The sequence below is a fragment of the Dermacentor silvarum genome, unplaced genomic scaffold (assembly GCF_013339745.2).
Source record: "Dermacentor silvarum isolate Dsil-2018 unplaced genomic scaffold, BIME_Dsil_1.4 Seq661, whole genome shotgun sequence".
NCBI lineage: Eukaryota > Metazoa > Arthropoda > Arachnida > Ixodida > Ixodidae > Dermacentor > Dermacentor silvarum.
The window spans coordinates 46,233-73,776 of record NW_023606592.1 but is presented as its reverse complement, the minus strand read 5'-3'; the positions used below and the strand labels follow the sequence as shown (position 1 = coordinate 73,776).

Genomic DNA, 27,544 nt, shown 5'->3' with positions numbered 1-27,544 from the left:
TGGTCCTCCTCATCGGAACACCACTTTCCTTTCAGTGTTCTTTACATTACATGACAAAGCATGTAAAGTCACATGGAGCAAGGTCTCAGCTGAGGAGAGGATGGTCCACCAGTTTCAGCAGTACAGTCGACTTCCGTTCCGTATTATTCGAATCTAACGCGCACTTTTTTTTTCGATAAAACAGGTCCAAAAATTGCATGCGCTTTAGAATCGAGTACGACCCTAAATCTGCATTACCATAGTCGTTGGCATTTCAAAATGGCCGCCTCGCACGGGCGTCGAGCCTAGCTACTTTCAAGCCTAGCTACCGTAGCTTCCTCCATGTGCTGCAGTACACGGCTTAGGCAATAGTCTACCGTCTGTCTTCACGTTTTCTGCATCTGCTCTATCAGCATGAAGTACGGAGTTCATCATGAGGCCGCATTTAAAAGGAAAGTGATCATGTGTGCGGAGATGGATGCAAATCGGACTGCATCATGGCGTTCGGAAAATCCGAAACGCGTTCGGGGACTGGCGCAAACAGAGGAGGGAAGTGGAGTGGCGCTACTTTACAGATTTTCGCCAGCAAGCAGCACGGAACGGTTTCAGTGGACCGAAGCAGGACGTAATCTGTGACGATCCACTTTGGCGATACAATCGCCTTGACCCTATCCTGAAAGCAATCTGCAAGGGGAAAGTCCGCCACGTGCCGTGTTTTCGCCGCTTATAGGTTGCGTTGAAGCGAGAGGCATGATAGCATGAAGGTCAATTCGCTCGCTGGCTTCGTCCTCGAGCGTTTTGACAGTTCGTTTCCGCGGTCAACGAGCGGATGTGTTCATGTTTGCTTGTGCACGCGTGACACCATGCTTGTTAATCTATTTAGTAAGCGAATGTTAACAGTTTATATACGGCCGATAAAACGGCTATCCACTTCGTATAGCGGTCTACTCATTTGCTATGCTTCGATGCTTCGCCTTTCGGGTGAAACTGAGACTTTTTTTATTTATCGCAACTTCGGTGCATCGGGAGGAAATCTGCTTTCCAAATGAAAGTTGTATTCTGTTTGAAGCATGGGTGCGCGGTACTGTAAAGGACTTTTTTTTTTGTCGTCACGGAAATGGCTGTGGGTTACCAATCGAGGGCACATTAATCGAGTAAATACGGTAACTGAAATGGATAAAACGACATTAGAGTTACAAAATGGATACCAAGAGAAGGGAAGCGTAGTCAAGGATGGCTGAAAACTAGGTGGGTGATGAAGTTAGGAAATTTGCAGGTGCAAGTTAGAATCAGCTAGCGCAAGACAGGGGTAATTGGAGATCGCAGGGAGAGGTCTTCGTCCTGCAGCGGATATAAATATAGGCTGCTGATGATGATGATGAAAACGACATTCCGTGTACATACCAAGGCTTTACAATTATCGTTTGTCTTGCGGGACGGCTCACACTCCTCTTTCATTATGGCGGACACATTTGGCGAGGCAAAAAAAACGTACCCGATGGCTCCCTTGTCACCAACAAGGCGCTTCTGGGAACCGTCGACTTGGCAGGCCAGCGAGTTGAGCAAGTAGATGCCAATGCGCTGAACAACTCATCCTGTCATACTGGGACACTATGTACAGCAGCATGTCCACCAACCGTCATAGTCGAACAGCTGCAAACACCAACAAAAGGGAAGAGCACAGGCTCACAAAATGGGCCTCCTCGCACATTTCAATCCACGAGTGATAGCACAAGACCCTGGAACAAGAGTGCTCCAGAACAAGCAGAAATACCGGTATTAATTATACATGACACTCGCATGCAACATGATGCTGCCTTTGTTGTTTATCATACATTCGCTATAACATTACACGCTGATAAGGCAGGAAAAAGCTGTGACCGGTCTATGCAAAAGAAACACAAGTGTGATGCTTCCATAATCTGCAAAAGTCTTCATTATATTTTCATAGCCCGACAGCAGCTTGCATGTGCTGATACATGGCGGTAAGTTATGCCATGTACACTAAATTACAAACACAAGCTTGACATTGTCTTAATATGAACCACAAGATCAGCGTGTTCAACCGGAATCAGCACATTGGCTGGCCAGCCGCTAGGCAGCCAAGCTGCTGGTTTAAATGTACATACATCTAGAATGTACCATTGCAATTTGCTAGTGCTGGCATTTGACATATTTGCTACCAAAATACATATTCGACCTGCTCAGAGAGGCAATATTCCACTTGACTGCAACAGATACTTAACAAAAAGGTTAATTCTGGGGTTTTACATGCCAAACCACGATATGATTGTGAGGCATGCTGTATTTATCATTTATTATCAGATGGACTTCCCTCTGCAAGTGTGCCTTATTGCCCGCAACAATAAATATTGTTGAGTTGATACCGCTGGCTTCCTTATTCACCCGAACCCTACATAGCTGCGATTACACACGCTACGGTTTGAGGAGTATGCCGGCACGACTGTGTGGCTAGATCCGGAGCTTGCCTTCAGCGCTAGCCTCACGCAGAGTGTGCTCCCCCCTACCCCCCCAAACAAGCTATGGTAAAATATGTGCATACAGTCAAAACTCATACGTACCCGCTTAATGTGTAATTGCGGTTTAAATGTAGTCACAAAGATTCCCACCCAGCCCCCATGAACCCTATGTTGCTTAAGTGGCTGACCACTTAAGCCATAGTCGCTCATGCCCACCAAACGGTTAGTGTGTACTATGTTTCTTTTTTGTTCTACATGCACAGGCACAAAATTGGCAAAATCTAACGTGCCCAGACGTTCGAGTTCTCATAGTTGCGACACCACGTACGACAGTCGCCAGCGATAGTGAACTTAAACATGGGCACCATGACGTATTCCTGCTCATACAGCTATTGCCGATTGCCGTGCCCAAAACATGGCCTTCGAGATTTGTCCTCCCGGTAACGCGAAGCGCTGGTGGGGGGGGGGGGTGCGAACTCACTGTCGCCGTTAAAGCCCCTCAATAAAGTAGCGCCACCACTTCCCTCCTCCTCCGTTCCATTGTCCTGCTCGCGCAGCCAGCGCAATCTCGGCAGTGGCGCCGCCATGTCGACCCTCGCAGTAGCGAGACAGTTGGCTAACGCGCTACCAGAGGAAAATCGGCAGAAAATTCCGACGCGCCCTGCGGAGCAGTTTTTGAGGCGTGATTTTTGCTTCGTCAGTCAGAACTGGCCTTAATAGTGCCGTTTTGGACGACAGCAACACGACGATTGCGAGAAGGCGCATTACCAAGTGTGCAGCAAGCGTTTGCGCGCTCGCCGGATATGGCAAACAAAAAAAAAGCCTTTTGCCCTCGCCTTGTCGGTTTGCGGCAACTGAAGGCACAGCAGCACGCCATCACAATGATGTTCTTGTCTCTAACATGTTTGATCCATTTGCGCGTACAGCACTTTGTCGCACAGGTCCGAGATGGTGGTCGGAGCATGCTGGAAAGAAAAAATATACAAAAGCGCAACGCGTGCTTCCACGTGACACGGATTGGCCAATGGGAGTGCGGAGGAGGCTGGGGCGACAGGAGGCGGCAAGGAGGTAACGCCGGGGTGAGCGCGGTGGCGGCAAGATCAGAATGGCGCTACTTCGGTAAGATAGAGGGGCTTTAGTCACCATCGAACCAATTCAAGTAGTGACCTCGTAGAAGCACATTTTATTGCGAAGCGCATCTCTGTGGACGTTGCTTTGAGGTTCCGTATAAAGTGCAAACACAGCAACATCGTCGCCACGCAGTACGCTGTACGTGCGAGTGAAAACTTGCGGGTCAGCCAACTCAATCTCGCGCGCGTGAGGGAGAAAGGCGGGGCAGAAGCGCGCTGCTTCTGACGCGCACAAGGCACAGCGGGGGAGGCGAGAAGGGGGGTTAACTTCGGCGGCGGCTGTGCAAGCGCCGCATGGACATATGTTGAAAGCGATCAGCAACGTGGAAGAAGTATGCGCCCGCGCGGTTTCTCATCTTCAAAGCGATCTGCAGACAAAGTGCAACGAGTGCCGGTAGTTTGTACGCTGTGCTTTCGACGTCTAGTTAGCGTTAAGAAGACGGCACGTCGCTGCTGCTGCGCGCCTCCTCACTTAGCGTTCTGACAGCGAGTTTCTGCGTCATCGAGCAAGATGTGTTTAGTTTACCTGTGCACGCGATACACCGTACTTGTTATTTAGTTATAAGCGGGGCCTCATGGACAAACTGGCTCGCGGACCTATGGAGTTCCAAGATGTCGTCGTCGCAGCAAGGCCACTACAACGGCAAGTAAAGACCACCAATTTTTTGCTGCCTACCCGCAAATAAAGCCTGTCTGAGTGCGTGTGTTTGAGAGCATCATGACGTAGTTCTTTTCCGGCCAGTAAGTAGCCACTAAACGGCATTGGCGTTAATTTGTACATCGTTTACAGTCGAAACCGGCGATAACGAAATCCCACGACTACGAAATTCTCATGACAACAAAATATTTTCTTATCCCCGGCAAACGCCCATAGGATTCAATGCATTTCGTACTTCTCGACAACGAAATGTTGCTAAACTGCAATCCTGCCATAACAAAAGACAGGACATTTCCCCACCTATTATCTACTCTACAAGGTCAGCAAACTCCAAAACGTGCTCAAATGCTGTTGCTTCACACTTTAATTGCGTAAAGTACCACCACATTGCGCTTGCATGGGCACCATCATCTTTGTTGGCATGATGCCGGCACGGTGCCGAAAGCAGCTGTACGCGCCGGAAGTTGTCATGGCCAACGTCTTACACTCTAGTTTAGACTGCTTTTTCTTTCTTTTTTTTAATGTACAGCCGCATTGCCATCGACCTGTTCATTAGAAGATTCCGCCGCCACCCATCACCGAAGAACTGTTAATAAGAGTGCCGCGCGCATGTCAGAAGCTGATGCCGAGAAAAGTAGCGACAAAAACTGTAGCTCCATGTCGCCTCCAAAGTGCAATGTTTCTAGCTGTTTGTCTTTCACATTCCTTGTCGTGGACACTGCAACTGTATCGCTCGAGGGGGACACCTGAACTACGCCAAAGCGCAAGCGCGCTCAAACGACACCATCCGGAAAGCAAAAAGTGCGACCGTGCAGCATGCCCGTGGCGTCTCCCCGCTAGTACGGAGGTTACATTTCTCCGCACGCGTAGTTACGGCTGCAGAAAGAAGCGCGAAAGAAAGGCGTGTGCGGAAAGGAGGGTGAAAGAAGGAAGAGACGTGCCTACGTTGCTAGGCAACACTTTTTTGGGTGAGCATGCGCTCGCAAAACTTGATGCGTAGTCGCCTCTGCAATAGAGCGGGGGGGAAAAAAACGTTCTTGTTTGCGTTTTTTTTTTTTTTCGTTTTTTCTCGGGCAGAACCGTATCAGGTTTTCCGGACCCATGCAATTTGTCGTCTGCTAGCCTACGCCTTTGGCTGCCTTGAAGGATACACGGAAATCTAAGAATCCCCAGATTTCGGAATATTAGTTCGTATAGAGGCGTTGCTAAAATGACAAAGAAACTGAATAACGATCGTTATTCTGAATTTTGGCATTAGGTTTTCATTTTGCTGGCCATTTCTTTATTTGTACTGTGTTATTTCGCGATAACGAAATTCTCCCGATAGCGCAATTTTTCGGTATCCCCGCCAATTTCGTTAATACGGGTTGCGTACCTAAACGTTGTTCCCGGTCGATTACGTATTAACAAGGTTTGACTGTAATGGGATACTTTTGACCTCATCAGAAAAGTTATCAGAGCCCACGACAATGACATTGCGATGGCTCTTTTGACGGCTGTGATACTCGCGTAATGCCTTTGCTTGCCGTGAAGCATAAGAATCCAGGCTGACTGACTTCTGGAAATAAAACTTCCGGTAAGTGCATTGCCGACTTCCGCTTCATTGCGCCGGTGCATGTGCTGCAAAATGATGTTTCGCGATCAGCCAGGCACGCGCGTTATGTAATAGTCGGCCGCAATGTACCGAAAATGTTTTAACAGCGGCACGAAATGCATTCTCTCGTGAAGTTGACACTTTATTGACTGCCTTCGGTACGTCTCAACCTTTGCCCCCAAGCCATTGCCTAGATTTCCCGATGGTTTCGGTTTCGTTCGTGGCTTCACCATTTGGCAGTATATATATATATATATATATATATATATATATACTAATTTCGTGCCAACAAAGTTCCACCACAATTAAATTTTTCGCATGCCCCGTGAATTTCGTTGTAGCGGGACTCGAATGTAGTACCCTTAAGCAGAGCACACCATCAAATAACAGTAGTTCACGCACTTGGTTTACTAACTCTTCCTGCTTGGCATGTGCAACAATACATGCATTCTTTGTCACAAGATGTCAGTACTCACCACATCCTGGGGTATTTTAAAGTGAATCATGGTCAGGCAGCCATTTCGCAGCATCTGTGTCAGCAAGAGCAGAAAGAAAAGACCAGTTCAGATCACCATATCCACTTATTAATTATTCAAATGTGGAACCAGCAGCAACTTAGTTCTTCCTATTCCCACTGAAACCAGCAAACGCTCAATTTTAAAGCAGCCCTGCACATTTCTTTAACATGGCAAAACAAACCTGCTTGTGACTACACTCCATTTCATACATCAGTGCAACACTGTGGAAGCTACGCAAGAAGTGCGGTCACCAAAATTTACCACTTCGCGCGTTCTGTCTATGCTTCGCTGCGCGCAAGCGGCATTTGCTCGCGCGAGCATGCACGTGAGGCTGCCGCGACGGGCTGCAACTAAAGAACAAAGAAAAGCAAATTTAACTAAAACAACATGTCAGCAGCCGTATGAGTACATGATTTGTTTGTTTCTAAGGGTATATTAATTTTTCGGTTCAGAACTGAGCTTATATTAAGAAAATTTTAACAAAAATTGGTCAATAAACACCGAACTATTTCTAAGAGCGAGCGCAGTCACTGCAAAAACTATCTCTAGCCTCCACAGCGTTGCACCTGATGTATGAAACAGAGTATAGACAATGCTACCATGAACGTTCAAGCCAAAAAATTTTTCCTGTACACAAAGCACGTGCCTACAGTTCCTGAAAGCATTACCACTTTTCATGTGTACATAGTAGTACTTCAGCACACACAAGCTTGATAGCCTTCAGCTCAATTTCTCTAGACTCTAGACATCCCAACTATATGCAACATCTCTCCCCTGATAAGGGAGAGATGTTGCCAGATGGTGCCACCAGTGGCACCATCTGGCAACAGGCAACCATACCACTGTGCCAACATGTCCTGCTGAGACCCAACCTATTTCGAAGGCCGTGCCGATACAAAAGCTCAACGCATTGACAGGTAAAGCATGGCAGGTGTCATTCCAAGTGGGCACAGCTTTGGGCTCTGAAGGAACAATAAAAGAAAGGAAAGACCGCCAAAATGGATTTGATTGTAGATAACTCCACTCATGCTAGGCACATTGGAAACGTTTTTGAGAGAAACATTCGCGAGGAATTATCCTTTAATACCAGACACATTCCCCACCCTTAACCCTTTGAAGGTTTTTGACATACATGTACGGCGCCGATCTTCTTAAGTTCGATATTTCGCGCATATTCGACACCACTGGTACTTAAGAGGTGCTGCCATCTCTGTGGAGTCGCCCAAAGTCACTTGAAATTACATTTCCAATCACCGGCACGCACAACTTGACTTGTTTACCTCCTAGCACTCTACCGCCCCAAGATGTGCGTGGAGGAGATGCTATCATGTTTCCGATAGCTTAGATATTGCCTTGCTCAGCCAAAGTTCAGAGATGCTAAACATTTTCTTTTTCTTTGCCTTTAGTAGCAGCTCCCCTGTAGATTGATTGGTGCGCGCTGTCATATTTCGGTATGGGTGCGTGCAGTGCCTCTTCTCACGGCAACTGTTTAAGCATTCCTTCTTCCGATAACATGTGTTTTTGGGACAACAAATTGATAGTCAAATTTTTCGAGACATTCGTTCTCGATTGTTTACTGTATAGCGTATGTTTGTGTATGCTGTTGGTGCGAGTAAAGCATTTTTGAGACAAAATTTGCTTAAATAAATTGTTCCTGCATCCATGAGTTCTCAATCTTTTCCTACTATTGGAAACTGCAATAAAAAAATTGACAATGGGGGCACAGTTTTCGCAAAAATTTCAACCTTCAAAGGGTCAAGGGAGTGATCCCTTTTATATATAATTGATAGTGCAGCGGTTTAAGACCGCAAGCCTACCTGCAAGGGAACAGTTAAATACCAAAGAAGGTAAAGTGTTACAACAAAAAGTCACAGAAACACTTCAATTGAGTAAGAGTTCTTCAATTGAGTAAGAGTTCATCAATTCAGAATCTGTTAATTCAGAAACCTGGTGATACAGACTCGCCACCTGGTAACGTCCAACACATACATTATTTATCGCAAACACTAGTGAATTCTGAGGCATTTAGCTACTGGACAGTCAAAGAAAGTCTTGGAGGATGGCAAGCACCAAATGCCACCAAGTGCGTGACACAAAGAAGACATGACACAGCCACATACTCACCGTTGTATAAGTTCGATGGTAGCCCATGGCATCCAGCAAACACTTGATGATCTTCCTGTTGACATAAAGTGCCCACTTTCACACCACCAAATTAGAGTATTACGCTTCACTTCAGCAGCGAATCTTTTTCAGCCTGTTCTGCAAAAAATTACTCCAGGTCTGTCCACAGCCATTCAAAGAGCCGTAAGAACTGCCAAACGCAAGCATGTTTGGTGTGAGCCTTTGAGAGGAAAGAAGCCCAGTGACCATCATAGACTAAAAAAAAATGCACCAAGGAGTATTTGACTGCCCTTCTCATTGCTAAGAAACATGGGCCTAGTATCCAAGCATGGCCAATTTTCCAAGTTCCAAATATCTGCCAGCAGTTTTTTTTTTTTTTTTCTGCAAGTTCAAATGTTGCTCACGGCCACCTGTTACGAGATGAAGCATTATTCTAGGTCTTCACTTTCCAGGGATACAATCACTACCGAGAGATTTTGTGTGACTAGCGCTGGAGAAATCGGTGTCTACCAAGCAACAGCATTCCTGGCAATGTGCTAAAACAGCATGCTTGGTATTGTGCCCAATATGCTGTCACTTGTGCTGACGCATCCCGTGCTAGTCACATGCTAGTGTTTGTATCCCCAAAAGTCACCTAAGTCTAACCCGGATATATCGAACTCACATATAACGAATTATTGTTTATAACGAACAGCATTAAAATCCACTTGAAAATTTTGTATATAATTTTAATTTTATATCGAATTACCTATATATATCGAACTTTTTGTGATCCCCTTCAGATTCGATATATCCGGGTTGGACTGTATTTATTTGCATCATGCTCAGGCCTCACAACGCAAGTATAATACAAGATTTTACAGGATACTTGTGGTTGATTGTTTGGTTGACAGAATGTTTTCACTGCCTCAAAGCAACAATGCGGCTTTGAGAAATGCTGCAGTAGAAGCTGTGGATTATGTTTATCACCATCTACTTTACGTTTACCCAAATTTAAGTACTAGGGTGCCTTCGCGCTCGTTTCCACTGGAATATGGCCACCCAACAGTGGGTTGAACCAGTGACATCTTGTTCAGCACGAGAATGCCATATCCGATAGCCACCATTAGAGCCAGTCATGCCTTTGGATTCCTTATAAAAGCACCTATGTTCCCCCCGTAGCTCTTGAGGTTGCTTATCAGTTCATGGCACAAACGGAAGCCATAATTAAACCTGATGCTTGCACGGCGCGACATTCCAGAAGACAGGCCATGGGGCAATAAACACCACAGCCTATACACAATTATTCATTGCTTCTTTTGCACTGAAAAAAAAATGATGCTACCTGTTTTTGCACATAACAGATAATCAATGACAGCAGATGGGGCGAACATATTCGCTCGCTATCGGGTTGCGGTGAGTCGGACTTCCTTGATTTGTGGCGCACCCATGTGAATGTTCTATGCATAGTACTTCGGCTAGCGTGCATTAGTGTATGAAAGGTGCAATAAATGCCCTTTTGATTGTTTGCACTACTGTGTTGTCGTTGCTTTGTCCCAATAGCCCGAGTGAGATGGTACATCTGGCTGCCCAACGTGGGGCTCTTGGGACATCGGACGATAATTTTGAGTTTTGCTCGGTTCGAGACAACCTTTGTTTGAACCGAAGCGTATTCCTTGCGTGGATTTTGATCGCTAGCGTCGGCGGCGTGCTTTCTTGAGCAAGGCGACGGTTGCTGTAGCGTGTTTGAACTTTCAACATGCTAAGCCTTTCGCGAGTGTTTTGAAGTACACTCGTCGGTACGAGAGCCACGTGGTCTGCATCCTGGGAGAGCGAGGCCTAGCGCCCACGGAGCATTGGCAAGCCTGAAGCGAGTGAGTACGGAATAATCCAAAAAGAAACCCCAGCCTTACCCTGTCGAGAAAATGGGGGTAAGCGAACCTTGTCGTGCATGTATCTGACCTTCGTGGTGATTTTCTTCCTTTCTCTCTCGTTATCTATCTTTCTTTCTCACTATTTCTTTCTCTCCCTCTCTCTTTAATTCTGTTTCTTCCATTCTCTCTCTTTCTCTATCTTTCTCTGAACTTCGTGGTGACTCTTTGTTTCTCTTTCTCTCTCTGTCTTTCATTCTCTCTCTATTTATTTCTCTCTCCTTCTCTCTTTCTCTGACCTTAATGGTGACTTTCTTTATCTATCTTTCTCTCTCGCTTGATTTCTCTCTATCTTTCTTCCCTCTCTTATATTCTCTTTCTTCCTCTTTCTTTTTGTCCCTGGTATGTGCCATTGAGCTTGGACCTTTCTGCACTATCGCCAGGATCGGCCCACTTTTCAGCGTGACACTGCCGCCGGCACCACCACCGCCGACACTTGTGAGCCATAAAGCTTCACTTCAAAAACTCGCAATAACAAGATACATAAAAAATTGCCAAGAAACCTTATTTTTTAGCCTCTCATTCAAAAGTCATCTGCCATTTTTGTTCGTGTTGAGAGCTTGCGCAGACGATTGAATTTATTGTATTGCCATTAACAAAGCTGTTTAAAGCAGGCATAAAAAGTACAAAAGGATGGAATATATATATATATATTTTTTTTTACTCTCGAATTCGGAACATCGTGCAACTGTATAAGCCACATTTTCTACTTGCTTTAACATTTTTTCATGCTGAAACAAAGCACACACTGAAAAAAGTAGCTCGGTTTTAATGTGCAGAGGGATTTCGCTATGTGATATAAAATTTTGCTGAATAAAACTATAGTCAGGAACTCCGTCTGACTGCCCATATCTGAACACACCAAGCTGTAACAGTGGTTTGGCCTAGTCAGGCAACTGCTGCCTTTAACAGAGTCCCCAAGGCGCATTTCTTGTATATCTGCCATGAATAAATGAATAAAGAAAGAAAAAAAGTGATGTCTCTCCACTTCACCTTCGCGGAACACCACCACCACAAACAAAGATGACTTGGACAAGAGTAATCCTGAATAAAGCTTTCTTCATCTTTTTTGAAAGGAGGTTGCCCTTGTGCATGCCTGCAAAATAATGTTTACTCCAGCCAGTACCACAGGAAACAGTGTACTACTTGATGCGCACAATGCTGCTCCAGCTAACATATTACTGCTTCCCATTACGGATGAAGCTGGAATTGCGTTTTTCAGCGTGAACCTGGCACTGTGCATGTAGCCATGTTCCAATGTTCAAAAAGAAAACAAGAGACCTTTGCATAGACAGCCATTCGCTACAGCAAATGTAATGACTGCATACAGTGAACAACCAAGGACAGCCACTTACCTTCGAATGCTGACATTAAAGTTTGCCCTCTCCTCGCCTTTCACCAGGTAAAAAAGTGATGCACTGCCGAAGGACAGAGACAGATGACAGCACGTTAGATTTTTTCACATGTGGGCACGCTACCATGCTCATGATTCAAGGTTAAAACCAGCAAAAAAACAACACCAATGTGCACAAGCAAGAAGACAACGGGACGAGGCTGGAACTTGCTTGTCTTGGATCGTGCATCTTTTTTTGTCTTCGTTGTGTTTTTTGCTGGTTTTCACCATCAATCATGTACCACCTGGCCCAGATCTCAACCTTGTTGTTAGTTTACTCATGTATCTGCTCCCCCTAACACCCTTCCAGTCAGAATGTCACTTCAATTATCATATCATGTAGAAATTTGGCAGGGTGTCCCTGTCGAGGGAATTTATTCCGCTTTACAGTCCACTAACAGCAGATTCTGTTCAGCGCAAAATTGTCAAATTGGGGAATACCTGTCGGTTGGCACACAGGAGCACATAGACAGCTGTCCTCTGCTTTCCCCAGTTTTTACCGGTGTGACGCAAACCGCACAACAAAGTTGTATGCCCACTGCCCCCCTCTATTTAAACTTCGTGCTCTACGTTATCACATACACACAATCAAGACTAAAACAGAAGCAGGCATTCAAAACACTGATACACAGTCGCTGACCAATAATTCAGACTCGACGGGGACCATCAAAATGTCAGAATAATTGAGTCCGAAATACTGGATTCAACCCAAAATAATGTACTTCATTTCACGAGTGGCCAAAAAAAGGTGGATTGTTACAGTCGAATCTCAATAATTCGAACTTGAAGGGGCCCGAAAATTTGCTCGAATTAACAGTTCGAATTAAAGAAGGACGTATTTTGAAGTATTCGAGCACCATAGCACAATGCTTGAACGGTGAGAGTCGTGAAATATCGCGGCGCGCAAGCACATAGCGAGCGCAGCCGCCCACACCGGCCAACGCCGGTTCCCGATAACGGCAGAAAAGAAACTTCTGGGAGCGGACGGCGCCGGCATGGCGATGGGCGCGCGAGCTGAGACCATCGAAGGAGGGAGGAGGGCGGCAGGGAAGCGGCTTTGGCCTCGGCAACTCCGCCGCTTCGGTGGCTCCCCTCGCCCTCTCTCTCGATTCCCTCGCAGCTCCCTCACCTTCGGCTGTCTCCGTGCACGCCCGCCGCCGTGCCGGCACCGCCGGTACGGCCGGCCCGGCGCAGATTAGCTCGCTCCCTGAAGTTTCGTTTCTGGCGTTATGGGGAAGCGAGCATTTGCCAGCGCAGGCAGTTTCGTTGGCCGGACTGGGCCTCCGCCGCTGCATTAAGGGTCTCTCCTATGCTTTGCTCTATGGCGGTGTCAGAGCAATGCCAGTCGGAGGCGCTGCCACGTTATTTGGCGCGCTGCTGAGAGCGTTGTCGGTCCGCAGTATATTCGAATTAACCGTAGCAATGCTTTCGCGTTCGAATTACCGATCGTTTTTGCCCATTGAAATACATAACTTTGACGGGACCACAGCGTCAGTTCGAATAAACCGGCAGTTTCGAGTTAAGCATGTTCAAATTAACGAGATTCGACTGTACTTCAGATATCCTGAAATTTCAACTGCGAAAAGTTGGGAAAAAGTCATCACCCAAAGGTTTCCATACTTTGTGCGCAGCTGAAATATCGCCAAAAAGTAGCACAATCGCAAATTTGTAGCAATTCTGCTTCATTCTAAGCCACTCTTACCATTTACCTTTCACGGCTGGCTGCAATCTCATTGATAATGTGGGCAGAGTGTCACCCTCGTACCTGACAAAGCGCGATATGCGCAAGACAGTACACGTGCCCTCCGCAACATGCATGCTCACATGTGCGTGGAGCGTCCTGACTGCTTATTCACCATGCTCTGCGTTTCTATGTTTGTGGATCCGCACGCTACGCCATGTAAATTGGAACGCTTGACATTGGACTGAGTGAATAACTTGCAAATTTAGCACAATCTTGCAAAAGTGATCTACCGAAAATACCACTCCTGGTATATTGAACTTTTACGAGAAATTTAGCGAATACTGGCGCCTATTTTGCACGCCAGAGGCTTTTATTTTCATAAATTCGCTTACCTCCAGATTTTTGCAGATTTTAACAACTTCGAGTTAACATGGCTTTACTGTACCTTCAAGAAGATCGTCCAAGAATGCGGCCCAAGTATGTCCTGCTCGCACATACGCTTGCCTTTGGCCTAAACATTCCGTGGCCACGATTTCTAGCAATCCCGCTTATGCTATTCCTTTTCCCACTTTCACACTTCATCAGTAGTCCAAGCGACGCTCCCCAAACATTATCAAAAGGATCAGCCGGCCATGAACGGAGGATGGTAAGCGCAGCATAAAATCTAACAGAAGGCATAGCGACAAAGTCCATGGCCCATATCTTAACCACTGTCATGCTGTAGCTACAAATGGATGAAAGCACAGTTAATGCATGCACTGAATTGGTGACAACTGATCGACTAGGTTTTGCTAGTTTCGGTTTCGAGGAGGCGCCAGCAACATGGCCGACAATCATGCCAGCGACAAATTAAAACAAATTATCACTATTTCTGCAGGAGTCGATGACCGAAATTAGCACATGGTCGTGCCGTGGAGTCGTTGTAATTATCGTATGGTGCACTGTAAGGTGCCTGAAATATTGGTCATCTTTATACATTAAGTCTATGAAGCTAGTGGCGGTGCCGCGGAGCTGTCCAAATAATCAAGCATGTACGAATTATCCGTCGGTGACTGTATTTGCACGCACGCCATTTAACCAAATTCGGTTACATTCGACTTTTCAGTTATTAAAGGAAAAAAATTGTCATCCACCTGATTAGCACAAAGCTAAAAAGGAAGCCCATACTGTGTTTTTAGGTTCATTTGATATTTCACTTATGAAAGTGAAAATACCGTTACACACCAAGGTAGCACAAAGCTATGAAGAAACCTTTTTGACAAAAACTCTGCAGTTGTAAATTTTTTCTTATAGCTTCGTACAAGCCTCAGGTCGATGACAATTTTCCCAAAGTGTCCTTGCACTTCGAGCTATTGATAACTTATCAATTATTTGGCCTTGCCCTGTGATCGACTAGCGTCCTTGTTAGCCCAGATGGCAGTGACCACCTGGAAAGGCTCTGTCTGGTCCCAGGTTTAACCCCTTGACAAGGACTAATTTTATCTTCAACTGCTCAACTTTTTTTCAGAAACGCAAATGGCTTTCCTTCATAGCTTCATGCTAGTCAGGTGGATGACAATTTTTCCTTTTCATAAAGTTTCCTCCCCTTGTGGAGCTGTGTAGAACTGACTTGCCAGATTTTTCACTCGAAAGTGCCCCCCCCCCCCCCATGGAGGCCCCAGCTCAGCCCCCCCCACCCACCCCCCCCCCCCCCCCCCAGTACGTCTCTATAGACTTCCCTTATTTCAATGCTAGAAATGGCTCCTGTCGGATAACTGGAGTGTGCAGCAGAGCAACACATATCCCTACAAACACTCACCTTCCAGCAATCTGAATATGCTTGTCGTTGGGGTGCCGAGCCATCGAGGAAAGCACAACATCCAGCGCCAGGCGCGGATGGTCACAGGCCTCGTAGCGGAACACATGGAAGAGGTCGTTAAGCACCTTCTGCAGCATAAGGGGCCGTGACTGGTATGCCTGTGCTGACACAAGCACCTGCTCCTCCGTGGCATCCCCCGACACCTGCAGGGGCCAGTCGAAGATTGTGCATCAGTGGAAGGCATGCACACACTGCTGCTTCTGTCCTTACAGGCAACTTGGAATACTAATGTAGCGCATAGAGACGAGAACAAAAGAAGGCACATGAACACACAGAAGCTCCGTTTTTATATGTTCATGTGCCTTCTTGTGTCCTCATCTGTACGTGCTACATTACTATTCAAGATGCCACACCGACAAGCCCGCATTGCAACACCACTTAAAGGCCAACTGCAACCTAATTTCACTGTGGCTGAATTAGTAATAGTAAATTAGTATACAGTAGAACCACTATCATACGTGTTGGAGAAAAGGCAAGAAAGAAATGTGCTAAGTAACCATAAAGTCCGTGGTCACTAAAAGATTAGCCAGACTCAAAGTTGACATCTACGTAATGCAAAGTGTTGTGTGAATCATTACAGCATGAGACGTCGACCATCTGGTGGCGTCTGAGCATCCAGAGATGCACACTGTTTTTGCAGCTTCAGCAAGCTTACATTTATGCTTCTCAAATTCAACCTGGGTCAGCAGCTTCTTGGAAGGAGCGTTTTGGTGGTAAGTTTTGACATGCCCACTTGATAAGAATCATTGTATCACAAGATGCCAACGTGTGTTGAGCTCGTGGGGCACGAGCGACCCGAGACACATGTCGTTTAGGATAGCAATGGTAAACCAAAACAAAAGCGAGCGAAAACGATTACACAATGCCACCAGAGCGATTCATGATGCTCACTTCGTGCCGCCTGCAGCAGGGAACAGTGGTGCATTTAGGTTATCGCCTATTATAAGCGTGCAGTGCACTCCCAACCTCGCGCCACATGCGCTGTGAAAGCATTAGGTGAAGATGCTTATCACAATGGATTGGCGATAGCTGTGAATGGCGACATGTGACAACCTGCGATGCTAGTACAGTACACTTCCATTAAATCAACTCCGGTTAATTCAATTTTTCGGTTCATTCAGTCTCAGCCGGCACCCACGCATTGCTATGGGCCCAAACTTTGCTATGTCGATCCTAAAATTAGCCTTCATCGAATAACTCGAGCTTGACCAGTCAACACACATGCACCTAACCCCAATGGTAACACCAATAGCGACCTCTTTAGTGGCAGTGTCGGTCTCGGGATAGTTAGGGGACAGTGAATGCGCTGTACATACATCATCACCCGTCGAAAACGCCTATTTTCAGCCTGCCGTAAAAAGATTTTCAAGCAATAACCTGTGAGGGTACCAGGCCAACGCCAGGTGGCGTAGAGTCGCAGGCACGAGACGGTAGGTGACTGTATAGAGTAGCAGGCACGGGATAGTAGGCAACGGTGTGTGGCGGGCGGGGAGAACATGGAAGGCATGTGTGTGCGGTCGGCATGCGGGGAGCGCGCGACAACGAACTGAGTGAGTGAAGCAATCGACGGGGCAAGCTGCGTGCAGTGCGGCAGGACGGAACGCAGACTGCATGTGTGTGCATGCGCCCGAAATAAAGAACGTACTTGACAAACTGTACCTCACAATGTCCGATTATGACATTTACCACATTTTAACACACGCTTTTCTTTTTTTAAACAAAAATTGGGCCAAAAATTTAACGCAATCAGACATGATAGCAAACCCCGCTAAAGGCGGCGTTTGTATGCTTTGCCACTGACACAAATGTATTGTGGTGAAGCTGACTTGAAAACCAGCTGCCATTGTGCAACACGTATTAGACCCTTGCCCATTTTTCGCCCATTTTTCTCGCAAAAAAATCGGGTGTGCATAAGATTGCTACTTAGTTTAGGACCTTTAATGTAATTTCGACGTTAGTTTTCTACTTTGGACACATAGAAAACGAGCGTGCGTTTGATTCGGGGGCGTATTAGATTCGGGAAAATACTGCCAAATGAATCAGGGCGTGTTTTGGCATTTTTTATGCATTTTGTGTAATTCGACCTGCCGGATAATTCTATCAGTCACATCAGGATCGAAATAACGGAAGTTGACTGTACCAGAATAGGAAACAGTACGTGGCGGCGTTTTCACATGACACAGGGGGTGAGTACTGCAGGAAAGCTGCCATTGCAGGTGCCTTCTGCTCTCGATTGCACGTGCCTCACACCGTGCTTTGTTTACATAGGATCTAGTGTCCGATTCAAAAACACATCATACGATCGCAGTTTGGCGTTCTACTGTATGGTGGTGACCTAAGATCGTGTTTTCCGGGAACCTACTAACTGTATTGGGTCATTTCTTGCATTTTCGATCATGAACATTGGCACCAGGAAATTATACAGAACAGGATTGTATCAACAAGGTTCTACTGTATACTACTGAAGCAATCTAGGCAAAGCTACAGGGCTAATAACTGCCTAATGTTCCCACTAACAGCCTTTAAGAGCACCTAAGCACACGACACATGCGTGTGATGGTTAGCAGATATAATACAAGACCCAGCACGTCATCGGCGCCTAAACTTGAAGGTCCACCAAGAAGCTGCATGTTCCGAGTCATGCTGTCACTTCTGGCGAATGGTAACAGCATCGTTTTTTCAGTTTGGGTATCAAGAACCTCTACTTTTGCGAGCCCTTTGTGATGCACCCAGTTGTACAGTATAGACCACTTATAACGTAACCGCTTATAGTGCAGGACCGGCTATAATATGGTCTTTTCAGAGTCCCTTTAATTTCCCATAGCACTCTATGTATGCGCGTATCGCTTATAGTGAAGTTGCAGGGGACGAAATACCGGTTACAGTGCGGCTGCGAGTACAGAAGTCCGCTGAGATGGCGAACGCTCCCCTCAAACGGGCACCATAGCACGATGCACGAACGGTGAGAGTCGTGAAATATCGCGGCGCGCAAGCGCATAGTGAGCGAGGGCCACGAAACTGCCCACGCCGGCCAACGTTCGCTTCCCAATAACGGCAGTAAACGAAACTTCAGTGAGCGGGCGGCACCAGCACGGCGGGCGACGGGTGCACACGGAGACCATGGAAGGTGAGGGAGGAGGGCGGCAGGGAAGCGGATTGGCCATGGCAACTCCGCCGCTTTGGTGGCTCCCCTCGCCCAGATCCCTCGTAGCTCCCTCACCTTCGACTGTCACTGTGCGCGCCCGCCGCTCCAGCCGGCCCAGCGCCAGCTCCCTGAAGTTTCGTTTGTGCCGTTATCGGGAAGCAGGTGTTAGCCAGCGTGGGCAGTTTTCTGGCCAGACTGGGACAGCGCCGCTGCTTCCTCTGCGCCGCAGCCACAGCGTGCAAGGTCAACACGTGACTAGAAAGTAGAGGAAGCATAAAGGAGAATGGTTCACTGCCATTTTCTACGCGTGGCTACGGTAGCGTGGTTGAGACGTCGGCACGTACACGCATGTTCCGGCGCAACGCAGAATCGGCGACCTTGCCATTTGAGAGAGGGTGAAATCTCCACCGCATTTTTTTTTCTTTTTTGTTCGCACGGACATTGAGGGGGGGTCTCTCCTAAGCTTTTACTCTATGGTGGTACCAGAGCAACGCATGCCGGTCGAAGGCACCGCCACGTCATTTGGCGCGCTGCCGAGAGCATTGTCGGTGCATGGTATGTTCGAATTAACCGTCGCAAATGATTTCGCATTCGAATTACCGGGCGTTTTTGCCCATTGGAATACACATAACTTTGACGGGACCACAGCGTCAGTTCGATAAACCGGAAGTTCGAATTAAGCGTTGTTCGAATTAACGAGATCAACTGTGTGTCCTACGGTGGCTCATCAGTGATAGGTCGCAAAATCACGCATACGGGTTAGATTGACGGCGGTTCGATGGTTAGATTGACGTCTCCAATCAACTAGCCAGCCACTACAGCGAACACCGCGTGCCAAATTCATCTGTGAGCTGACGTGGGTAGAGAGCTCTAAACTGCGCGAATCTGTGTGCGTGAACATTGAACTCGCGTATTCGATGCCATCAGCGTGCCTTCCGGTGGCTAATCAGACCAATTTTCGCTCTCGTGCTTTCCATATGCGCCGACCTTGTAGTTCCCTCTGTCCACATCGTGTTAATGTTTCGATCGGTACCATCGACCTGGATGAACCTTGTACCGATAGAGATCGCGCACCAAGAAACGCTATGCGTGTGAAGGCAAGAACCATGGCCGGGTCATTCACCGAAGGTACCGATATTAAGTACCAGAAGATTAGATATTCGATTTGCGAGTCGAATTATTCTAACGTTCTCTATGTGATTTGAAATGAAATATTCGAGTATTCTCACCCCCCTACTCAGTTGTACTCAACAAGCCATTTTCAATGTTTTACAAATCTGTGATCAGGAATCAGGAGTGCTTTGTTGCAGTGGGAATTTGCAGCCATGCTTAACTGAATTCTAGAAATTAACAACACAGATAATATTGTTGACACTCAATTTTGTGATTCTCATATTTATCAATTTAACCAGCTCATTACGAGCTGAACACGTACCACATGCAAATACAGTTATCCCTCATTATAACGAAATCGCGTTACTCGAAATATCGCTTTATTCGAAATTTCTTTCGGTCCCAACCCAAAGGCATGCATTTTAAGCTGCATCACTCGAAGTGCACGAAGAGCTTGACCCGCTTAGAGCGAAGTGGTAAGCGGAGGCTCGCCGCGCTCGGTGGCGGCGACGCTTTTGCGCATGCAGTGTCAAATTAATACCGCCGAAGAATTAATCTCATGCAGGCACAGAACGGCCACAAAAGTACTAAGCCCACGAGCGATGACCGCCTAGTAACGGTACCAAGTGAGTGCCGAGTGCTCACAGCTGCTTACTGCGTAGTGAACGGAAGCTGTCAATTCCATGGTGCAGCGCGTCCTAACCGTTAATCTCAGTCGCAATCGCATTGCTGGTGTCCGACGTGATAGAATCCACACGAAAATAAAGTTTTCCTGACACTTTGTGATGCCACCATAAACCGTGGCTTTGGATGCCGAAAAGTGGCCAAAAGACTGCAGGCAGACTTGCACCGTAGCATTCCATGGGGTGCGCTCGATGAGCAAAGTTTATCGCTCTAAAGAACCCTTCTGGCGCTGAAACGTGCCGAAAAGCACAAAGTGTCCCTCCGATTATAAGTGTCATGTTCGACGCGAGGAGCTACGTTTAAGAAATCGGGACGACTTTGGGGAAGCCAGTGCAGAATTTGTTTGCCATTCGCCATAATCAGCCAGCATCGCAATAAAACACCGCCCCTAGCTTCGTTGCACTTTTGACGGTGTAAATCGACCGATAACTTGCCGACAACACTAGAATCTGAGTGTCGCCAGCAGCGAGTCAGGCTGTCAACATGGCGGGCCAACACAAGCTGGTATTTCCCCTGCGATTTTCTCGAGCTGGTCATGCTCGATTCGCGCCATCCGACTTTAGACAAACAGTCTAAATGCATGGTAGGGTCACTGAATTTTGTTCCTAGACATTTGTCAATGGCGCGACGCACGACAGTGCGCGAACACCGACACTCGAACCGTAGAATTAGCACAGTGTCGTCGAAACAGTGCGCTGAAAACTCTAGTTTTGCAATCTTCACGGCTGCATACCTCGGGAAAAATTGCCCGGTGATCATGCAAAGCACCTACACTTCAAGACTGCTCAGTTTTCAGAATTGCACTGTGTACTCACAATGAGTGGCTAAACGTTTTTTGAGCAAACACAATCTCAAACTCGAGCAACGGCATTTGCGGCGCTTTCCAGCGCAGTACTCTCGTAGTCTTCCGTGACCTTCGCCCCCTATAAATGTGGCCACTACCCCGTCAAATCCTTATTCGCTCTCCAGTCTGCAAGCATTTTGGACGCCAGTCACTCCTCTCACGCGCCTTCATGTCAATGCCTTGCCTCCTCGCTGCCAGTTTCGACGTCACTGCTCCTCCAAGCTGCCCTCTTCCAGCATGCCCACCCGAGCACAACCTTCCACCAACAGGTGCCCTTCCGCGGTTCCTGCTTCTTGGTCTCCACGACTTCGATCACCTTTCTTCAGCTACCGTGAAGCTGATGCCAAGCCCGCCCATTGCAACCGTCGCCATCACCAGCACGCACTGACAGGAAAGCGAGATGCCCTGACAACATTTGAAGCTTCTGCCTTCTGCGTTGCCCGCCGCATTCAGTCACTTTGGCGCCGATGGCTCGTGCTGTAGGATCTGTGCTGCAGGCCATGTGATTGTGTTTATTGGGAGCGCATCGATAGGCGTGCCTCGCGTGTGCTTTTGTGGTCTAGAATGATAAATGGCTCCGTCAGTCCCTGGGCGAAAGTAACTTTGGAGCAGAACTTTCTCCTGATAAAAGAAGTGGAAAAGGGGCTGGCAGAAAACTGACATCGCAAAATAATTCAGCATACCGCCGTCTACTTTATCAACTGTATTGAAAAACAAAGAAGCTGTGCTGAATGGCTTCGAAAAGAGCTTCTCGGCGAAGATAAAGAGGAATCGCGATTCGAAATACCCCAAAAGTGGAAGGTGCACTTCTACAGTGGCTGAAGAACGCCAGGATGCAAATCTTCTGTACATGGACCTGCACTTACAACAAAAGCCGAAGCTCTCGCCCTCCAAATGGGCCATAAAGATTTCATGTGCAGCAATGGCTGGCTTGAGCGGTTCAAGGAATGACACGGCGTGACCTCAAAGTCGATCGTTGGCAAAGCGCAGCCGTGAACCGTGACACTGTAGACGTACGGCGCCAACATCGGCTCGAAGCTCTACTTGAAAAGTATTTATTATAGATACTGCGATCTTTACAAGACCTCAGCAGGGTGGAAACATACAAGTACACTCATACAAACATTCATTACAAGCAATCTTGCCAACGCTTGAATTCAACATGACAAAAGGACAGAATGCAAGCAAAAGAAGCAAATAAATTATGAAGATGAAGTATGAATAAGTATGAAGACAAAGACATCTACAACCTAGATGAGGCTGCATTTTTCTACAAGATGCTATCAAATCGTACGTTCACAACGGCTGGCGGATCCTCATCAGGAGGAAAACGGAGCAAGGAGCATGTCACGGTGCTGTTTGGTGCCAATGCAACAGGCGAGGACAAGCTTCCCTTGTTGATACTGGGGAAGGCAGTGAAGCCACGGTGCTTCCGAAATGCAACTATTCCCAGGAATGCATCTACAGAAGTAACAAGTGAGCATGGATCACTGCTGCTATTTTTGAAGACTATGTGCGCCTTCTGGATAGAAGGTTCGACGCAAAGAATCAACAAGTGCTTTTCATAATTGACAACTGTCCGAGCCACGGGAAGATCGACAACCTCAAGGCAATCGCTGTGGAATTTTTGCCTGCAAACACAACCGCGGTACTTCTACTGATAGATCAGGTCATCATTGAGACCACCCGGAGCTGTACCGCAAGATTCCTTTGTAGCGCATGCTCACAGCGTATGACCAAGCAAGAGGTACAACATTTATTTGCTTGGTACGATCCATTTGCCGAACTTTTCATGGAAAGAGCTCGCACCTTCAAAGGTCGCCAACTGCTTTGCACACGCCGGCTTTTCCCGCACCGTCGTCAGCGAGCCTGATGATGACACGACGATGACCAGCCTGACGATGACCAGCCTGACGATGACCAGCCTGACAATGACCAGCCTGACAATGACCAGCCTGACAATGACCAGCCTGACAATGACGAGCCTGACAATGACCACCTGACAATGACCAGCCTGACAATGACCAGCCTGACAATGACCAGCCTGACAATCACCAGCCTGACAATCACCAGACTTGCAGCGATCTGTACGAAGCTGTGCATAAAATAGCTGGCCAAGAGGTAGAAGGCGACTTGGAGACATTCGCGTTGGCTGACGCTGCTGCTCCTGTGGTCACCCACGCGATGGATGCGGAGATAACTGACACTGTTGGTCGCCCCGATGAAGGCAAAGAGCCGGCAGACGAAGAGCCACATGAACCAACTATGGTGCAGACGTGGGAGTACTTACGCCTGCTGCGCAATAAGGTTGAATTCATGGGCGGCGACCACAGCCTCGGTCGATGCTTGGTCAAATTAGAGCAGGAGTGCTCGCGCCCGGGTAAACAGCCAAAGTTCACTGCCTTCATTGCATTTGAATAAAGTTTTGCTTCACTGAATACATTGTATTTTGACTTGCTCACAGTTGCGGTGCAATTAAATCGCGCCTGCTTTAGCTTTTGTCGAGTGGTCGCTTATATCAAATTGCCACTTTCAACGAATTTTTCGCCGTCCCGCTGACTTCGTATAACGAGGGATTACTACACGCACACACACCAAACTGAATCCTGCCAATTTCTGTGTCACAATGACAAACCAAAACATGGGTTGGTTTCTATCAGTTCCTCACCTTTCAACTCCCACTACTAGTCTTGCCAGACACCAATTCTGAATACAGTAGAACCCCGCTGTTACGTTCCCGGTGCTGCGTTTTCCCGGCTGTTACGTGTTTTTGGCCAGTCCCGGCACAGCTCCCATAGAACCCAATGCATTGGTAACCCCGCTGTTACGTCACAACTGTGGGACCGTTCCCGCATCATACGTTGCGAACTGCCACACCGCGCCGGCCCGAGTGGCCATTTGTACTTTTCATGTCGCTTGGCTTGGTTGCTTGACGATGGCATTGGCCGCCCAAAGTGCCGGGGGCGACACTTGTTACGTATTTTCGGTTTCTGCTAGCAAAAGTATGGCCCTTGAGATCCGCATTTGCTTTCTAAAGATGGTGTCTATGACGCGTTGCAGCCCTAAAATTTGTTTTGGCTCAAAGATGTTCCGTATAAAGTCCAAGGGCGATAACGCCGTCGCCGCGAGCCGTATGCTGTATGTGCAAGTGAAAGCGTGCGAGGGGAGCCGACGACCGCGTCTCGCGCGCAGAGAAAGAAAGCAGGGAGGAAGCGCGGCTTCTTCCGTTGCGCTCGAGGCACCGGCGAGGGAACGAGGGGGGAGGGATAGCGGGCAGCGTTGTGCTCTGGCATCATACTGCGCAGCGGCGCGCGGTCGCACGGGCCGTATCTTGAAAGCGATCTGTGTGGGGGCAGAGTCTATGCAGTGTAGGTGCGTCAGCGGCTCGTAGCTTTGTGCATACTGTGTGTTCTGGGCGCTCAGTTTGCTTTGAAGCGATAGACAACAGCACGAAGGTCACTTCGCTCGCTTCTGCAGCGGAGCTTAAATTTCTCACACCAGCGTTTGACAGCGTGTGTCCGCGTTCATCAAGTGTGATGTGTTCATGTTTGCCTGTGGGCGCTGACACCATGCTTGTTTAATAGTGAATGTTTACAAGTTTATACGGGCGACAAAACTACTATTCTTACTTTGCATAGCTTATTGCAATCGATACTTCGACTGTCGAGCGAAACTACTTTTTTTCACATGTAAGAATTAAAATAATATTGTGTGCAGTTCAACACTACTCCCATTTCTCAATTTTTCCTGTTTCCTGGCTCTTGCGTTTCCCGGCTCTTACGTTTTTTTAATTTTTTTTACAGTCCCATGAAAAACATAACAGGGGTTCTACTGTATGTCAAAACACCCATTGCACATCAGGCCCATTACTATCCTTCCCCGTGTACCAGAACTCTCTATGGTCACTGCACTGCTAGGGTACAAATCGAATGCTACTGTACTCTGTACATGTGTCCCCAAGTAGCATGTGCTCACCCTGAGAGCAGGGATGTTGGAGCGGTAGCAAGCATCACACGGTGTGTTCAGGAGCCCAAGAAAGTCCAGGGGGCGCTCCACACGGCACTGAAGACCTGGAATTGACGACTGCATCCCAGTCCTGCAATGGCCAAGGGTCAAGTTGCAACTCTCCAGAATTTGGCTGCACATGCACAATATAGATAAGCCCTGAATATTTATCCTCATCATCCACTGCAGGACAAAGGCCTCTCCCAGCAAGATCCAATTATCCCTGTCTTGCGCCGTCCGACTCCGATCTTAGGTCTGCAAATTTTCTCATTTTAATGTGATTAGCATTCTTTGTCTACTTCAGGCATTCAGAGTCTACCTACCTATCTAACCTCTTACGCCGACCCGGTGACGCGAGTTGTCAACTAGCTTGAGCCACTAAATATGAGCTCATGGTTGTGATGCCGTCGTGGTCGTTCCATTGTCGTTCAGCTTTGTCATCTGACTCTCAGCATGCCATTGTCATCACGCCATCGTCGTCATACAGTTGCTGTCATACTATTGTCGTTATCCTATGGCCATTTCATTACAATTATGCTGTCGCTATTCAATTCTAATTATATCGCCACTGTCATGCTATCGTCATCATACAGTCGTCGTGCAATCGTCATACCGCCTTCATAATACGGTCATGGTCGTTCCATCATTGTCATTCCAGATAGTCATTGATTTCGTCGTACAGCGTCGTCATCCCATTGTACTCATGCCGTCAGTGTTAGTCAATGTAGTCATGCAGTCAGTGTAGTCCGTCATCGTTATACTATCGTCAACATTTCAGAACCGTCATCCCCACTGTTTTTATCGCATCATCATTCCACTGACATTATTCTTTCTACGTCATTCCATCATCATTACTGCATCGTCATCATACAGGCGTCATGCCATCATGGTCATGGCCAACCATGGCAACCTCTGTCATAAGGATGTCCTGCGACAATGTGTCGCATACAGTTGCCGACCGATAATTCGGAGATATACAGCTACAGTCAACCCGCGATATAACTAGGGATGGGCGAATATGCGGTCGCGCTGCAAAGGAAGTCGCGAGGCCTTGATCGCCGCAGCGAGAGCCAATCAGTCACGAGATGATCAGAACTGGAGCTTCCGCATTGCTTTTGTGCAAAATAGCAAATGGATTTACTCATCCATTACACTAATGAAATCGTGCTGACGTAGTAAGCTATTTGCTTGTTGTTTTCTGGATATCCTGATAATTCAGCATTCGGTTAATTCAGACATTTCTTTTCGGTCCCGTGAAATTCTAATTAACTAGCTTTTACTGTAATATGTGATATATACTATTCGAACTATTCGATTCGACATTATTCGACCAAATCACTATTCGCTTCGAACCTCAAATTCACTGTTCGCCTATCCCTAGATATAACGAATCTCGATTCAACGAAATTCGCGATGTAATGAACTATCTTATTTCACAATCTTAGTTCCATTGAATTAACGAAACCTCTAATTAAAGAAACTCACGATATAACAAAGTTTTTTGCTTCAATACAAATTCATTATATCGAAGTTCGACTGAAATCAAATGCTGTAGTTTCGTGGGCGAAATGTTGAGCAAAGCTCTCCAGGCTCAGCGCAGTTGGAAGTGTTATGAAGAACGCTTCGGCACGTCTTCTGACATGGTGTCCCTAACCAGCTAGTCGGAGAACCAAGCGCTCATGCGATAGTCGCATGCTGCTCCTGATTCAACAGCGCTGGCTTTAAGTGCTGTGAAGCTGGCTCCCAGGAAGGAGCGCAATAGTGCAAGATTTTGTGCAGAAGCCTTGCTCTCAGGAAGAGGCTCTGCGGAGAAAAATGGCCCGCCTGCAGGCCGGCCGTTGTGCGAAGGACCACTACCGGCCGCGGGTTGGTCCACAGGCCTCCGCGGGTCAGAGTTAGGAGACCCCTGGCCTAAGTAACATTTTTGATACATTGGAGTGGAGTTACTGTAGTGGAAGTTCAGCAACCAATGACTAATTAATATTCATTATACTAATTCAGCTTTAACTCTAAATTTCATTTTTTATTTTATTTTTACAAATGTACCCTCTATGGCCAGAAATAAAGGTCGACAAGTTGTGCCAATTTCTCTTATTGTGAAACTATTGGGCATTAGAGGGATATACCATATTTATTCGAATAGAAGGCGAGGTTTTTTTTTTTTTACTAGAATCCTTAACTTCGAGTCACCCCAACCTTAAACGCGAATTTTGCCTTTAGGTGTGGCTTCACGCCAGTGTAAATTTTGCCTTACAGTGTGACTTTATGCAGCGCGCGCCACAATGCTGTGAGCCACACTACAAGGTAAAAATCGTGCTGTCATGAAGCCACACCTAAAGGCAAAATTCACATATAACCTGCACTCAACGTATTGGAGCTCCATGGTAGCAATTTTGTGTTTTGGCTATACTAGTAATTTATTATT

General features: G+C 47.1%; 1 pseudogene; it reads right to left on the bottom strand.

Annotated features, from left to right (window-relative positions):
• LOC119435372 (protein zer-1 homolog) overlaps positions 1-27,544 on the bottom strand; it is a 91,946-nt pseudogene that overhangs the window by 42,099 nt on the left and 22,303 nt on the right.